At 44.8% G+C, this 18255-nt stretch overlaps 1 protein-coding gene across 5 annotated transcripts in view; it reads right to left on the bottom strand.

Moving 5' to 3' along the window:
- SCFD2 (sec1 family domain containing 2) overlaps positions 1-18255 on the bottom strand; it is a 402102-nt gene that overhangs the window by 70547 nt on the left and 313300 nt on the right. Inside the window, exon 7 of one of the 5 annotated variants that reach the window (XR_014263821.1) lies at positions 16293-18134. The exons of the other annotated variants lie outside the window; for them this stretch is intronic. The gene's annotated coding sequence lies outside the window, so the exon portion shown is untranslated. Of the gene's footprint in view, positions 1-16292; positions 18135-18255 lie in introns of those variants that run through there. 5 annotated transcript variants of the gene reach the window in all.

Here is an 18255-nt window from a genome sequence, read left to right as displayed (position 1 = left end):
TGCTAGTGACAAGGGGACACATGGTGGAAACAGGTCCATTGGAAAAATGATAATCCTTTCGTTCCCCCAAATGTTATTCAAATTCTCCCCCGCTTTTTCCCAGATAAAAATAGAAAATCTTCACGTGACCTAACTATTCCTTGGGAAAGTCACTAAATAGCAGGGAATGGATGATAAAATGACAGCTGGCGTCCTGAAATCTAGTAAAAGTATTTTTTTTTAGTAGCCATAGAATAGCAGAAAAATGTTTACAGGTTTATAATGTCCCATAGGACTGGAAACTTCCTCTGCTGGTCAGGTTGAATATGAAGGCCTGTTGGACAAGTAACACCACCACAAACAACAGCAACAACTACAGCAACAGCTACGTCACCTGAGATCTTGTAAAGCACCAGGCCCTGAGCTCCACCCATCACCTCCTTCAGTCCTCATACAGAGCCCTCTAGGGAGTTAGTATTATTATTACTGTCCCTACCTGGCAAACGAAGACTCTGAAAGCAGTCATTTCACTACATTAGTTTACAATGAGAGAGTGGTGAAGAACGTGCGTTCAGCTTAGTTTGTTTCATACCCTATAGACCTGGTGTCAGTGTGTGCCAATGGCTGTGACTCAGTATCCCAGCACAGCCAGCCTCGAGCAGAGTGGAAAGGAAGGACTAGCCCTCTGGTGTGTCTACAATGTAAAGAAGTTCACAGACAGTGACGAACACCAATCCTGTAGGTATGAGTACCTCCAACTAAAAATAAGGAAACAGAGGCTGGGGGAGGGCAGATTGCCTCACCAAGGTCACGTAGCCCTCAGCGTGGAGCGGAGTCACTCACGTCTGTGATGTACCAAGCGAGTCCTGGGGAGAGCCTCCCGTGGAGTGACGGCCAGTGTCTGCCTGACGGGCGTCACATGTGTGACTTGGGAAAGTGCTTTCCATTCTCAGTGCGCCAGTTCCCTCGTCCAGGAGATTGTGAGGGATGAGTGAGAAGATGAAGGTGAAAGGCTTTGGAAGTCTCAGATGCTGCACACGTGTGAGATGAAAGGAGGAGAGGGAGGTGGTGTAAAATGCCAAATACAAATAAAATCCTCAAGTAAGTAATTATTAATGGACTTATATTAAAGCTTATCCAGAAAAGCAACTTCATCCAAGCCAACAATAGCTGACAAGGCTGGGCAGGAGTATTTGATGAATGGTAACGGTGCAGTCTGCAGCAATGGACCCATGAACACTGCTGAGTACTCCATGGTTTGCTCAACCTTTATTTTTTCTCTGTCTCATTTGCATTTGTTTTTATTTAAATTTATATTCTTTTTTTAAAAAATTGAAGTATAGTTGGTTTACAATGTTGTGTTAGTTTCGGGTGTACAGCATAGTAATTCAGATATATATATATTCTTTTTCATATTCTTTTCCAATATAGGTTATTACAAGATATTGAATATAGTCCCCTGTGCCATACAGTAGGTCCTGTTGCTTATCTATTTTATATACAATAGTGTGTATCTGCTAATGCCAAACTCCTAATTTATCCTTCCCTCTCTCCCTCTTTCCCGTTTGGTAACCATAAGTTTGTTTTCTATGTCTGTGAGTCTACTTCTGTTTTGTAAATAAATTCATTTGTATCATTTTTCTAGATCCCACATATAACTGATATCATATGATACTTGTCTTTCTCTGTCTGACTTACTTCACTTAGTATGATAATCTCTAGGTCCATCCATGTTGCTGCAAATGGCATTATTTCACTCTTTTTATGGCTGAGTAATACAATATACTGCATACATACATACAATATATCCATTGTATATATGTTTGGACAAACGTTTTATAGTGTAGTGGTTAAGCCACTGACTCCTGAGCGAGGCTGTCCGGGTTCGAATCCCAGTTCTGCCACCTGCTGGCTGTGTAACTGTGGGCGAGCTCCCTGACCTCTCTGTGCCTCTGTCCCCTCATCACAGAGGGGGACACCCCAAGTACCCATGTTTGGGGGTTGGTGTGAGGATTACGAGCAAGAACACAGGAGCGGTGGCTGGCACAGAACGCTGCTGGCCAAGCGTGAGCTGTGCTCTTCTCATGTCCCTTCTCTGCTCTGGACAGTTAACCAGCTTTCTGTCGCCATCAGGCTACACCCCAGTGGTGGGTCCTCAGAGCACGTGGCTTTGCCCCACTCCTCTGGAAACTTACGGTTATAACCTAAACTTGAAAAAATTCACTTGAACCCTATGAAATGGCTGTTTTGGTAGGTCAAAAGTGGGGTAAAATCAGCAATTTCATATTCTTCAACCTAACATACATGGGCAAACAGATCCAAAGCTCAGAAAAGCAGGAAAAAAAAAAAAAAAGGAACAAGCAGTCTAGCAAAAATCAGAAAAGGAGAGTCAGATGAAATGTAAATAAAATAACCATGGCTTACACAGCTGCATCAGTATCAAAGAAATGCATAAATTAAGTCCAGGATTTAATCATGCCTTTTAAGCACAAACATTAGCTCAAGGGGCTGGTGGGTTTGCAGATGTACATGTCTGAGTAAGAAGTGGGAAGAGGAGGCTTTTTTTTTTTTTTTTTTTAAGGCCATGAAAGAGACACGGAAGGGAGCCAAGGAGCCCGTGCCTATCTGCATGGCCGCACACTCAAGTCTTTCATCGGCTGCTTTTCTTCTCTGCTCCTTTTGATCCACAAAGGAGAATCTCAACCTGCCCTCTTCACCCACCCCTCCTGCTCCTGACGTCAAGCCTTCTCCCACGCTGTAGCCTCTTCTCGAGACTTCCTCACTCCATCTGTCGGCGACTTTTCTCCCACCCTTCAAGTTTCACCTCCCATCCCCTCTCTCCCACCAAGACAGCCTGTTTGGGGGTAAGCAGAGAGCAGGTACGTGGCCAGGCTTCCCAACACCAGGTGGCAGCTGGTGTTCAAGGGTTCTCCCTTTGCCCTGTACTGGAGAGGAGGGCTTAGGGTGGTGGGTTTTAGCCCAAGCAAGAGGTCATGCCAGCATCTGTCTCTTCCTGCACCCCACTGGCCTTCTTTCTGTCAAATTTGCCAAGTCCCATTTCCCAGAAACAAAATATCTGACCATAATGTAAGCAACAATATCCCACAGGCTCCGTGTGAAACAACTGTTCCTATTGTTGGTAACATTTACTAAATGATTGCTAACGTGATAGAACCTACGCTAAGGCCTTTATGTCTTTTAGAACATTCAGTCCTCACTATGGTCCTGCAAGACAGGTGCTGTGGTTATCTCCATTTTTCATATGTGGGAACTGAGACACAGAAGGGTTAAGGGATTGGCTTCAGGGGCCACCACTGGTAGGTGATAAAGCTGAGAGTCCAAGCAGGCAGCTGGACTCCACAGCCCCTGTTCTTAGCCTAACTCTAAATACCACCAAGAAACCATCTCCTTTTGCTGTAACCTTATAGGACATTCATCAAAAGATTCTGGCGGCAGATTCTGCCTCAGGATTGGGAACGGAGAACATAATATACTTACATACACGGAAGTAGAAAAACATATGCTTTTCTGTGATGGTACTCCAGGACAAAGGCAGTGGGCAACCACGATGATTTGGGACTGAGAAAAATAGCCCTTGTATTGCCTGAAATCGAATGCTGTATTCAAGAAAAGGCAGCTACTTGGCTGAGGGAACACTTCCCAAGGAGAGAAGATGGCCGACCGTATTAAGCGGGTATCCCACAATAGGCTGAGATACGTACTGCTGTGGTCAGCAACTCTCTGGGAACCTTAGATCTGTTGGTCAAGGAAGGCTATAAGGGCTCCCAATTTTGCCCCTGGCTTCGGAGTCTCTGAAGTATCATAAGAGGGGCCTTGGTATGAACTTCTCCACAGCCAGAGCTCTAAGTTTGGGAGAAGCCCAAGACCATCTTTAGGAGCTCAAAGAACTGTCATCCCTGGAAACAGTGGCTGTCTCCCCAACAGCATGCAGAATCACCTGTCACATTTGGAAGGAAAACCTCCTTGCCCTTGGAGAGTGGCAGGGGAGACGCTGTTGAGGGGCCAGAGGAGGGTGGAGAGACTTCATAACAGAGGTCAAGGCAACTGCATTAGCTAGGACTCTTGATCACAAGTAACAGAAATCCAACTTAAATTATCTAAAGGCAAAGAGGGGAGTTTATTGGCTCAAGTAACTAAGCCGAAGGAAGGGCAGGTGGCCAGCTGGGTCCTGGGACAGTGAAACCAGGGCCCACACCGCCCTTTCTGTCTTTTGTCTCTTCTCCTCTCTGATGATCAGCTGAACTCTCCTGCAGACTGGCACCTTCCATGAAGCGTGAGATATGGCTGCCAGCAGCTGTCATGAGCCCATCTCCCCAGCTTCACGGCTAGGAAGGGAAACTCTTCATTTCATTTAGTAAAGTCCTAGGCAAGAAATCCAACTGGCCCAGTTCTGTGGCCAATAAGGAGAGGTACTGTGATAGACAACCCCCAATAAAATCAAACAGAGGACGAGGAAGAGCAGTTCTTCACATAGGACTCCCAGATGGAAGACCGGTGAGGGGCAGGCGAAACCACAGATGGCCACCAAAGGATCTTGTAGCCTGGGGCCGTCAGGCCTCTGCAGTACTGAGGGCAGCTGCCCCAGGGTGTCCAAGGGGGAAACGACAAAGGGGACAGAGTTGCTGAAATCCTAGCAAAACTGGATCAGAGGTCAACATGAAATACTTCTTTTCATAACCCAGGTCTTCGATGTTCTGGGGAACTCACACAGCCTGGGAGGCTAAAGTCACATAAGGGAGGAGGGCAAGTAGATTAGAGGTACTCCATAATTCCAGAAACCATTCTGAGCTTCAAATGCAAATATTGCCCTTCCAGAGGAGTGGGATGCAACCATCATATGCCAGGAGGGTTGGAAAATGGGAGGGACCCAGTCTGGGCTGAACACCTCCACCTGGGCGGTGCAGAGGCCGCTACGACAAGCCAGCCTGGGAAGCACACACCTGGGTCCGTGTACGCTGGGTGTGTGAGTCTGCTGACATAAATAACCCTGGCACACCGTGTACACATCAGATGAACACGAAAGCTGCAACATCTGGAGAACTGTCACCATCTGCCACTCAGACAGGAACACTGAAAGAATCAGCAGGATAGGAGCAGTATGGGGTCTGAGTTTAAAAAAAAAAAATGTTGGCAGCTGCCGCCAGCTCTCCGTTGCTGAGAACAGCAGCGATCTTCCTGACGTGGCAGGTTACGGGCTCTCACAAATCCCAGCTGACCCCTCACAAAGGCTGGGGTCCACATACCAAGCGGCTCCAATGGGCATCGCTCACCAAGCACATTTATGAGCTTTTGTTCCCATCTCTTCCGTAGCCTCACAATGGCAGGCGCGCACCAGGTCCCACAACAAGAAAGAGAGAGGTGGCTTGCGGAGACCTCAGCAGAAGCATTCTCCTTGTGCCTGACTCCTTTGACCTGCTCATCATCTGATTTTATCCACAGAGATGAGACTTGCACTTAGTGCTGGGGTTTTTTTTTTTTTTTTTTCTTTCTTTCTTTGTTTTTTTGTTTGGCCGAGCACGCGGCTTGTGGGATCTTAGTTCCCCCACCAGGGATCAAACCTGGGCCCCCTGCAGTGGAAGCATGGAGTCCTAACCACCGGACCACCAGGGAAGTCCCTGAGTGCTGGTTTAGATGAAACCCCAAACCCGGGAGAGGGATGTGCTCACATCAGACCAAGGTGATGCTTATATTTTCATGTGTTAATATAAATCTAAGTTAAGCAGCCCGAGCAGGACTCAGCCAGGGCTGTTTTTTATTAACTGGCTGGTCGTTCCTGTTTTTAAAAGAGGACCATTAAACCCGACAGACGGCGCCCTTGTGTAGTTGAACAGTAAACGTGATTGTTAGGATCCCAGTTGCCATCTCCAGGCTCTCCTTGGAACACAAGTTCTTTGTACATGAGAAATAGAGTCAGACACAAAGGAAAAAAGGTTCATTTTCTCCTACTGCATCAAGAGTGTTCCTTTAGACTGAAAGGGGCTATTCTGCTCCCCAAGGTGGGAAGGAAAAACAATGACACTCTGAGTGCAGTGAGAAAATACGCCCCTGCATAAGCATTTGATCCCGGTCTGCATTGCAAGGTTATGAACTTGTGCTCACATATTAAAATCTGCCTGAGCTGTGAGGCCCTTGTTGATACTATGAGGAAGGTACTACGAGTTTGTTTATTTCTGTTCAGGAAGGGAATTAACTGGGCTCTTATCCCAGCTCTGTCTGGGACCAGGTACTTTTCTCACTTATTGACTGAGGGAGGGAAGGCGCTGGACAAGGGGTTTGCTACGGTGTCTTTTAGCACTAACCTTCTATAAGGTGGTGACTTTTTTTCATGTGCTAGAGAGGTTCTCATTACTGACATTTCTTAGCGTTCCACTCCCACCCTCAACAACCGACTTTTGTCTGCTTACCATCTGATCCAACATCTCCATGTCTACGACAGACTGCCTTGCTCATGGCTACCACAGGACAAAGGAAAAGCTCCCATATGGGTGGCCTTAACTTGGGGACAGTGGAGTCCCATGTCAGTCACCCACTGCCGAAACTGAGGAAGGGGGTCTGTGCCCAGCTCTGGAGAACTTTTCTTCCTCCCCAGGGACACCTTGCCAGTCCATCCCGAATGGCCCTGGTACCTTTTGGCAAGCTCTACAGGCAAACAGAGTTCAATCAGGGAAGTAATTTGCCAAAAATAGTAACAATAAGATGATAATAATACTTAAGCATTAACTAGAACCTATTATGTATTAGGCATGCAAAGTGCAAAGGGCTTTACGTATCCTATCATATGTAATCCTCCCAATAACCCTTGCAAATAGAGAACACTATTACTCCTGCTTTAAGGAATAAGGAATTGAGGCTTATAGAGGTAAAGCCTATTTTGGCAGTGTGATGCCCAACGGGTCACTTCAGAACTAGTGGATGAAGTGTCTTCCTGCCTAAAAGCAAGAGGTTGGCCTGGGTCAGTATTTCCCAAAGTGTGGTCTGTGACCCATTCTCCCCAGTCACCAGGGATGCTTGTTGAAATGCAGACTCCCGGATCACCCCAGATCTACCAGATTGGAATCCCTGGGGTGAAGCCCAGGAACCTACCTGTTTAACAAGAACCCCAGGTGATTCTTAAGCATATTAAAGTCTGAGAAACCAAGGTATATGATTCCCAAATCTCACCCAGCTCTATTATGATGGCCTGTGGTTTCCTTTTCTTAGAGACTCTTCAAGAATGCAAGCTTTCCTCTTTCATCAGACCCAAAGTTAACCCCCAAATATCCTGCACATCTTCTTTAGATCAGCTGTATACAACACAAGACCTTGTTTCATTTGTAGGACACAGGCAAGTTCTTTATCCTTTAAAATGTTTAAACCATACGAAACAAATCCCTCGCATTTAGAAGGAATGCAAAAACAAGATGACATGACCTTAGCCAAAAGAATTTTCTTAACGTTATTTTACAAGTAGAAGTCAACAAACATATGAAACTAGTTACTGAGAAAAGGGCCACTGGATCAGAGAACATTGACAATGAGAAAGAGAGAGAGAGAAGGAAGGAGGGAAGGAGAGAGAGGGAGGAGGTATTTCTAAAACAAAACACACTCAGATCATACACATAGAAGAAAACAGGTAAAATTAGGCTGTAAGGGAAGAGTGTGAGAGCAAATAGGCCTTCTTTTCACTGAGAACAAGTAGCTCTTGTCACCATTGGCCATGGTCTTGAGTTTTCCTCCTAATTTATTTCCTTATTTCCCCTAAAAATGTCCCTTTTACTTTTTGTCTTCATTCTTTTCTCTAATTTGCCTTTTGGTCTATTTATTTTTGTCCTTTCCTGCTGAAACCAAGGTCAGAGTGATAAAATAGTCTGCACTCAGTGCACCTTGTAATGTCATCACCTTACTGCCTGTCATGGAAGGATGCAAAATCCTCTTAGCCGAGGCCTCAACCCCGGCTACCAAGATGGCCAAATGTCTGCATCAATCATGCGGCCATCAGGCTCATCAGCTGCCCGCTGCTACGTTTCCATGGAGACTCACATCTGCTTTCTCCATACACCTCATCCCTCTTTCTGACACACACACATGCATGCTAGTATTAGCTAACATCTCCACCGCAACAAAAATTTATTATGTGTCAATTGTGCAAAGCACAGTCCTAGGTGCAATGAGAAAAATCAAGAAGTAAAGATGCATTAGATCTTTAGTGGTCTCCCCCTTCAAGGACCTTAGCACCTAGTTGTAGAGACACTGAATGCTCCAGAAAGCAAGTACGGTAGGAGTTCAGGGGTCATAGTGAGTAGGCTGCTTACAAAACAGCCTCCTGGGGGAAGTGAAACCTGGATTGGGTTTTGGAGAAGCCGAGGAGAGCTGGCAGAGCATGTGGGGTAGAGGGGATGTCTGCAGTTTCCCATCCCACATCTTTTGATATCAGTTCCCTGATTTTCCTTAAACTCACCCTTAGCTCTGTGATTCAGGTGGGCCTGAACCTGACCTTGTTCCCCAAAGCACCCTAACCACCTGGCCACTGCGAGGGTTCAGAATGTGTACCTGATCCAGACCAGTCCAATGAGACTGGATCCTGAGACCTTTGCAGGAACCATGGGTAGAGAGAAGCTGTCCTGCTCAGAGGACATAATCCTGGAGCTACTGGTGACCATTTTACTACTACATGGAGGGGGCTGACCAACACAGAGGGAGGAAGAACCAAGACGGAGATCTTTGTCCTGAGGACAAAGGTTGAGGAAACCAGCTCTAGCCTTGGACCATTTACTTCATGTGAGTTGGCTCTGTTTTTGCTTTTTAAAGCTAGTTTGGCTGATCAGCTTTTGTCACTGTAGGCATAAATGTCTAAGAGTGTTCATGGAAGAGTGGGAAGACGAGCCTCACTGGTTGATGTGGTGAAAGGACAGCTGGAAGGATAAACTGGGGCCAGACTTGGCAGGAGATGAGAGGGAAGGCATGATTGCACAGCTAGGGAGTAAGAACTTTATGTCCTATAGACAGGAGGAGCCACGATGACCTCTGAGAAAGGGAATACCGATAAAAGAGGAAATGTTTTAGGTAGGGGGTCAGGCATGGGGTAGGAGGTGGAACAAGATGAATTCTCTGGTTTCTTCCAACTGTGTGGTAGATGGTAGTAGCTGGTGATAGTCTGCATCACGGCTCCGAGGGGTAGGACTGGAATCAGTGACATTCACAGGCAGTTACTGACAGGCTGGAGGTGATACCACAGTGGCAGTGGTGGGGATGAGGAGGGGAGGCGTAGAATGACACTGGAACAGTACTAGTCACGTTGATGACTAGCTGTGGGAGGCAAAGGAAGGAGAAGGCAGGGGGTAGTGAGTGTCTGCTCCTCTGAGTCGGGAGGATGGTGCTTCCACTGATGGAAAGCAGAGGTGGAGCTGGTTTGAAAGGGGGGAGTACTTCTCCCCCACTGAGACTTAAGGTGCAGCGTTGGAAGGAGTGGGACGGGAGCTCAAGGGACCATGGCGGTCCCTTAACCTCTCTGTATAGGGCTGGACAAGATGGCCTCTGAGGTCATGGCCAAGTCTATAGCTCCCGGATCCCAGGAGGGAGGACAGGGCTGCAAATGCAGATTTGGTAGTGAGGGAAATTCACAGTTCTTCGTGGCCTCAGAGGGGCCGTAGCATAAGCTCCAACCCAAAGCAGGAATCTCCTTTCCAGAAACGATAACAGATGGCCATTCAACCCGAACAATTTTTACTCCTGGCACCTTATAAACTCTTAAGGCCATCAAGAGTTTGCCACCAGGTAGCTTTAACATAAACAATTCCTTTCATTGAGCTAAATGGACTTCCCTCTAAATTCAATCCACAGGTTGTACTATTTCCTCCTGAAGATGACACAGTTAAGAAGAGCATAGCTGGGCGGGACAGTGGTATGGCAGAGGTAATTTTCCTTGGCCACACTCTTAGAAAGTGGCTGTCCTCTCATCTATTTTTAAAGTAATATGTTATAATGACAGTTGTGTTAAGACTGTGATGTAAACAGTTCAGGGGAAACAGAATGACCATGAGCTGGAGTACAAAAGCAGATGACAGTTGTATATTCTTGCCTCACCCTCCCCACTCTTTAATCAGCGGTAGGAAACCTGCCTCATCCCCAGGCTGGCTTCCCAGATGATGATGGAATTTGGCTGTCTCTGAAACAAAGTCTAATCCTTTTTACCCAGAAAAGCCTATCCAATATTTTACTCTCATGGTCAGTGTGAATCTTTCTTTCCCAAATTAATTATCTCCACAGATGACACAGCTTAAAATTCTGAGCTTGGATGAGATCCTAAAAGGAGAGAGACTAGGAGAAGGGCCAAGGCCTCAAGTTCACATAAAAGTGAGTTGTTTATATACAAGCTCATTGATTTCCTTCTTTCTCCTCCTCCAGAACGACACACACACATATTGGCTTTGCTTAAACAAACATGGGTTTGACCAAGTTTAAATCTTCACAAGTACTCCATTGGCTACTAAAGCATTTTAATTACCCTCTATTAAAAAGAACAAATAGGGCTTCCCTGGTGGCGCAGTGGTTGAGAATCTGCCTGCCAATGCAGGGGACACGGGTTCAAGCCCTGGTCTGGGAGGATCCCACATGCCCCGGAGCAACTAGGCCCGTGAGCCACAGCTACTGAGCCTGCGCGTCTGGAGCCTGTGCTCCGCAACAAGAGAGGCCGCGACAGTGAGAGGCCCGCGCGCCGCGATGAAGAGTGGCCCCCGCTTGCCGCAACTAGAGAAAGCCCTCGCACAGAAACGAAGACCCAACACAGCCAAAAAAAAAAGAACAAATGTATTTTCCTAAGTTTGCAGATTATTATCAGAAATGCCCTAGTCACTAATCAAGAACAAAAATTACAAGTCAGATTACTATTGGGATCATATGGGTTCATCAGCTTTCTGATTGAAAAAAGAAACTATTTTACTTTATCATCATTATTTTTGCTGTTGTTGTTTTCTTCTGATGCAACACGAGGTCAGAGGAACAGAAGGAATATTTGGGGTCACTTGCCCTACCGCTTTAAAAATGTTTACATGTACTTGATTCTTCTGCACTAAGAATTTGCTGGAAGGTCCTTGAACTGCCGTCTCTTCCCCATTTCTTGGAGCCAGGTTCTAAAAGGCACCCTATCTTCCTGAGAGCACCATGACCTTGACTTGACATTTTGTTTTTGTGATTCCCTCCCCCAACATTCTTGACCGTAAATGGAACTACTTCAGACATAAGTTTCAAAGGTAGAGTTATCAACTCAACTGTGTTCAAAAGTGTCTCCATCGAAAGAATTCAAATTCTCTCTCTTCTAGCCACGATTATCTATTTGGTTTTCTCAGGAAGAGGGGAAAAGAAGTCCTCCGAGACAGGACTCGCTTCCGTAAACCTGATGGGCAGCAGAGTGTGTTTCTCCGTCAGCCTTAGTTCCGCTCTCCACAAGACGTGCGATTGATAAGAACAGAGGTGGTGGGAGGAGAAAATGTTGCTCTCTGATTTCATAAATTGGACAAGACAAGAAGCAATAACTATGGAACTGTAAAGTTCCATGTTTGAGACCTTGACTGACTCACCTCAACTACTTTGATTTTATGTTAGAGCTCATTTAAGTTATGTGTGGAAGTTATAAGGTAGGTTAGCTGTGTAAATGTTTGAAATCAAATTTGAAAAATCAGAGGTGCTTCTCTCACCCCAGTTGTTTAAAAATGCATGAGTATATGATTTCTGTAATTGCTTACTGCATAAGAAGCAATTCCTGTGAATTTCTCTTGTTTTGCCAGCTCTTTAAATAAAATACATATGTTCCCTGGGAAACAAACAAAACAAAACAAAACAAAACAAAAAAATAAAGTTGCGTTTTGTGTAGTTATCTGAATGGTTAATCAAATACATGGAACTCAAAAGATGCATACGAAAAATCACACATGGGAGTGAAGGATTAGTCATACATTTGTCCTTTCCAAAGTACATTATGTTCTTGTTATTAACTGGGAGAAAAAGTAATACAAAGGTTTTATTGAATTATTCCCATTGAAAAGCTCAACGATGGATTAATGAAAACCAGCACATCTTTCCCTAAAGCAGACCACTTAGCAATGTTCTGGGCACCAATTTTAGAAATGGAAAGCTTCCAGGCTGTAATGTTCCAAGACTTTTCAGTTAATTAGTGCAGAGAAATTATTTTTATCTCTGCATCATGTGAAGATTCAAAAAAATAGGTCAGGAAATTTTTTTCTTCCTATTGTTAGTTGTTTAAGTTCTGGACTGGTTGAAGGCATAAGCCGTTAGCAGAAGGGTACAGTTGTCCATATCACCAGATCAGATCTGATCCAGCATTAAGTCATTAGTCCTGACTACTAATTGCTTTAGCCAACAGGCCCAAATTTTTCAAAATCTTAAAGAGAGACATTTTGCTATACTAAGAGGAGCCTCACCCTTTCCTAAAGCCAGTGTCTTAACCAGTGTCCCCTGAAGCTTCCTGGTTATCTCCATCCATGTTCCCAGGCACATTCTATAAGAGTTGCAAGTGAGTGGCTGGAGTTTTCATTTCATTAAATGGATGGCTAAACAATATTGGTTTGCAGTGTGGAGACAATATACTCAAGTACTACAATCCACCTGTGAGTGGATTTGCAGTATGATTATAAAGAGAATATTGACCTCGGGGGATTTGGGGGGTGGGTCACAGAAAAATGGACTCAGAGTCAGAAGGGATCCTTGAATTTTTTAATCCCATTCCCATCCAATGTAGTCGTTTGTCCAGCCTTTACCTGAATGCTTCTAATTATGGGCCAGCATGAAATAGGATAGGCTAAGATAAGCATTTTAAATAAAATACCACCATGTTAACTTAGTCTGGAATTTAGAAAACTGTTATCAATTTAGATCCCACCCCACAATGGAAAAAGCCTCACAGAAGCTGCGAATAGTTACAAAGACGACATTAACTACATGATTCTTGACCTCAAAGGCAGAATATATGGTGGAAGATATTAATAGATACATTAAAAAAATAAAACAAAACGAAAAACTTCCCATAGTAACCCAAACTGCACACAGATACACACACTCACACACACACAAACACACATACACACGCTGATGCTTATTCCATGTTGTAACCATTCATTCAAAAAGCATTTCTTGACCACCTACTATGTGCAACACCATCATGGCCAGTGGAGGCTGAGCTGGTGAATATTAAGTTTCATGCTAACCTTTCCAGACCATTTTTGCATTCTGGTGTATGTCTTTCCTTTTCTGGGAGCTGCATTGAAAGTATCCCAATAAATGAAGTGGACTATGAAAGCTCAAAAATATGAGGAGTCTAGTGTTGACGTTTCTCATAGCATATTAACTGATTTTGAAACATTTCTTCACTTATGGCATAGACTGTATTTGCTGATCTCCTGCCTCAGCCCAGGGCCCTTGGTCCCTCTTGCAGCCCCACCCTAATGTCCACTTTCCTGCAGCTGCTGAGGGCATGTTCCCCTTGTTCCACCCCTGTCACAGTAGGCCCACATCCCTTCCCCCTCACTCTGCCCACACCGTGACATGTGCTCCTGCATCCCTCACAGCTTCCTCACCCTCTTCCCATGGGGACTGGTCAGAATCTGTGCGTGCCCAATTTTTACAGCACTGAGCAGATATTCAAAACGATGCCCATCCTACTGACATTTTGGCACCTAGCGGTGGAGGAGCAGGGCATACATTCTGTAAAAAGGGCTGTGCTGTGCCCACATCTGCTCTCCAACGCCTCCTCCAGGACCTCCTCTGCAGCCAGGATGTCTGGCTTGATCAGCCCTTTAGGCAAACTCCTCACTGCCGTATATGATTTGATTTCATTTGGTTTAACAGTTGTTATGGAAGGAGCTTAGAAACTCACAATTCGTTCATGTGGTCAGAAGATCATAGTCTGATTCCTTCCTCTATCACTTGTTACTCAAATGATTTGAGTCTAGTTTCTTCAAATAATACTCTATGGTAATACTACTACTAGCTATTATGAGAATTAAAATGACATGGCAGACATGACAAATATAGAACTTCATAGGTGCTAAATATGTGTTGAACTTAGATCTGATTCATAAAGACTTCCTAGGGACTTTTAGGGACAAGAATTTAAAATGATAAATCTTACTGTAAAATGACATCTGATTTACAGTATCAACACTTTACAGTTCAGCCCTGACTTGCTTAGGTGCTCAGATCTACTTGGACCCACCAGACTACGGGGACTCTGGGGTCAGGGCCTCGCGCCCCGCTCTATACCATTCTGTCCATTCCTAACTGTCGGCTTTCTGTTTTGCTTTAAGGAAATGTCCAAGGATTCAGGGTTAGTAATCTTCCCTCTTTGGAATTTGAAATGCCCTTGACTGACAGTATGTGTGTTTTTACGATTTTCTCCTATATACATGTAAGGTGGGCCTGGGGTGAGCATGAAGCCACGTTGGGGACCTGAATCCTTTCCCAGTCAGTGTCAATGGTTATCTGTTCCCCTGCTGCTGAGACCAACCTTCTGATTCCTTAAGTCCCTTTTCCTCCTTACATGTTACTTCCTAAGCCATATGTACAATCTCTGTTTTCAGACTCCTAATGATTTCTCCAGCTCTCTCAACTATCCCTCACTCTAGCCAAAGCAGCTTTTCATCTGGTTTTTCCCATTTTCTAGAGCTATTTAAAAAAAAATAAACTTTATTTTGTAGAACGGTTTTAGATTTACAAAAAAATTGTGACTATAGTACAGATATTTCTCAAATACCCCTGAACCTAGTTTCCCCTATTATTGACATCTTATACTAGTATGATACATTTGTTACTATAAATGAACCAAAATTGATACATTATTATAACTAAAGTCATACTTTATACAAATTTCCTTAGTTTTTAAACAAATTGTGGTAAAATATACATAACATTGACCATTTTAACCATTTTTAAGTGTACCATTTAGTGGCATTCAGTGCATTCACATTATTGTACAACCATCACCACCATCCATCTCCAGAACTCTTTCGTCTTGCAGAACTGAAACTCTGTGCCCATGAGACAATAAATCACCATTCTCTCCTACTCCCAGCCCCTGGCAACCACCTTTGTACTTTCTGTCTCTATGAATTTGACTGGACTAGGTATGCCAAATAAGTGGAATCATCCAGTATTTCTCCTCTTGTGACTGCTTTACTTCACTTAGCATAATGTCTTCAAGGTTTATCTATGTTGTCCATCTTCGGCATCTTTAACCAACTTCAAAAAGGTGCGTTCTTGCATATTCTGAATCTTTCTACCATGGTTTCACTCTACTTTCTAACTGATTCTCCACTCTCGAGTTGGCCCTAGTGAGCCCTAGCTTGCCTCTATTTCTGGGACCTGTCCTAAATCCCATTTAGCATCTGGGATCCAAGAACCCCTCACAGGAACTAACATTTTAAAAGCACTTGCTATGTGGCTCCTTGTTCTAACAATATACACACATTATATAATATGTATAATATTATATACATATAACACACATGTATAATATATATAATAACAAGAAACACATAGTATCTTGTTTAAACTTCACAACACCCCTGTGACGTAAGTACTATCATTAATCCCATTTTACAGATTAGGAAAGTCAAGCATGGGGAGATTAAGTAACATGCCAAAGGAATTCTGTTAACAAGTGGTAGCCCCAGAACTAGAAGCTAGGCAGCCCTATACATCCTGAAATGTCTCCTAGTTCCTGTAAGTCCTGGCTTTCCTTTCATGGGGGAGGCAGTTCAGTTCTCTGTGCTTCTTATATGTCCACAAATGGACACATTTTCTCATTAAACTACAGATGTTGCTGATTCCTCTTGGACTCTCTCTCCATTGCCCTATTTGCCAGTTTGGGCCTGGTGGTACGTGTTTTCCTGAGCCTGGTCTGAGCTTACGAGGCCCCTTTGCTCCCAACTCTGTGGACCACCTGGGCTCTGGAGCCTACGCCTCGTGCCCTGCTCTGTACGATTCTAATTTTACTATTAGATTCTGTCCCTTCACCTTCCCTATCTCACCCCCATGGGTGCTGAGTTGCTTCCCAGTTCCAGTATAACTTCAGGCAGATCCTCTCACTCATTAATTTTTCAGTTAAATGTAATTATTCCACTACAGGCCCGGTGGCTCAGGTGCCCCATTAACATTTTACTCTGTAATCTGGAAGACTGGCCATACAACATAATTCAATTCAAAAGCCACAGTGGTTCTCTGACCTGGATTAATAGAGGCAGTTTTATCACTGGGCAATGCCACTGCCTTCACAGAGACGGCACAACGTTTAGTGTATCCTCACTTCATTTCTAAAGTCACTTCTGTCTCATTTGGACACGACCACTGTGCTAGGTGCTGCGCTCGGGCCGAGCGTCCAGGCTGCTGCCATGCGGCTGTGCAAGGCTGCAGCAGGGAGGAGCGGTGCTTAGGACAGAAGTAGCGTTGAAACGGAGCAAATCAGAACGCGCTGGCGCACTGGCTCATACTGCTGAGCCGGGCTCTGTTAGCGTCTGACCTTCCAGCCTGCGGCCACAGGGCAGACAGGTGATCAGAAGTGCGTGTATGGGAGTGAGTGAGTCAGACAGAGAGAGAGAGAGAGAGAGAGAGTGAGAGAGAGAGATCTCATACAGGGGCAGCCAAACGTTGCTTGGTGATGGTTCCATAAAACACATTCAAATATATGCTCTAAAATCCTATATAAACTCATTGCTTTTGGCATGAGTATTCACCAGTAGGAAAACAGTTTAGTAAATTACAGTTCGTGGTAGACTATAACGCAGTTGTGGAACAGTTAAGGGCTGTTTTCAAATATCCCATCTTTCATCCTTCCAGGTAGGTACACAGTAAATGTACAAGCCCACCTCCCCTGAAGTTGGCTTGGCTGTGTGTCACTTCGGCTGGCGGAAAGGAGCTGAGGTAATGGGTGTTACTTCCAGGCAGAGTTTTAAGAGCCTGTTTGTGATGTCCTGTTTCTCCTTCCCCTGCCTCAGTGATCTTGGAAGTGCGCACCACGATGGGACCCAATCCCTCGGGTCTGCGCCTCTGTGACTGCGACCAGTACAGCCTGCTTGCTGGCTTGAGTCAGAGATGCAGAGTGAGTGGGATGTGAATTTGAGTTGTGTTAAACTCCTGAGATCTGGGGGATGTGTTATTGGAGTTACCATATTGACTTATATGAGCTGCAAGTACATTATGGAAAACATTAATAGTTTGAGCCTGGGCTGGAAGACAACGTGCAAAAATGAAAACCATTGTTAGTTTTTCTAAAAAGGGCAGGCTTCTTTAATATGGTTACATTTTTTTTTTCACTTATGAAAATGTTTTAGAAGGATAGAAAGCTCAAAGAATATAAAAAAACAACTGGTTGATTCTAAGATTCTATTCTTGTATAAATTTGGATTTAGAGTAGAAGGCTTTATAAAAGAAAGCGCTGGGAATAAATTTCAGCTCTTCTGCCAAAGGGTGCTACTGTATTTAAATGAAGCAATGCATACCCAGCAGCTTTAACAAACAATTGCCCATTGCATTTCGCTTTTCTTCTAGAGTCAAGTAGAAAATTATTTCCTCCTTCAAAGTCACAGGAAATTGTTGCTCCCCTCCCCGCAGCTTGCTCTTTAATCAGAAGTATAATCTCCAAATAAAGATCTCTCTACCAGGGCTTCACCCCCTCCTGAAACACTGAAGAGTCTGGTGGAGGGGAAGGGTGGCTGCAGGACGAAGTGCAAAGCTTGAGGAACGATAGAGAAAGTGGGTCCACTAAAGTTGGACCGCTCACAGACCCTGGCATCAAAGGAGCTCACATTCCTAGGGAGCCAAACACCTGTGACGTGTGACAACCTGCCCCTCCCCCGAGGCGTGGATTGGCGTGACTTGGGCCAATGGCAGGTGTGGGAGCTCCACTCACAGTGAGGGAGCCCAGCTAACCCCCAGCACCTACCGCTCGTCACAGCTGTATCATTTGCACCCATCGTTTGCTGCAGCACTGAGAAAGATTGGAGCAGAGGTTCTGGCGTTCACTCTGGGGACAGGCAGCCTGGATCTGAGTCCTCATCCCACTTCTTACTAGCTGGGTCACCTTGGGTGAGTTACTTAACCTCTCTGTACTTCAGTTTTCTCTTCTTAAAAAGGGGGATAGGGCTTCCCTGGTGGTGCAGTGGTTGAGAATCTGCCTGCTAATGCAGGGGACATGGGTTCGAGCCCTGGTCTGGGAAGATCCCACATGCCGCGGAACAACTAGGCCCGTGAGCCACAATTACTGAGCCT

Source organism: Balaenoptera physalus (assembly GCF_965194825.1).
Source record: "Balaenoptera physalus genome assembly, chromosome: 5".
Lineage (NCBI taxonomy): Eukaryota > Metazoa > Chordata > Mammalia > Artiodactyla > Balaenopteridae > Balaenoptera > Balaenoptera physalus.
Note: the sequence above shows the minus strand (reverse complement) of the source record. Positions and strands in the feature narration are given on the sequence as shown.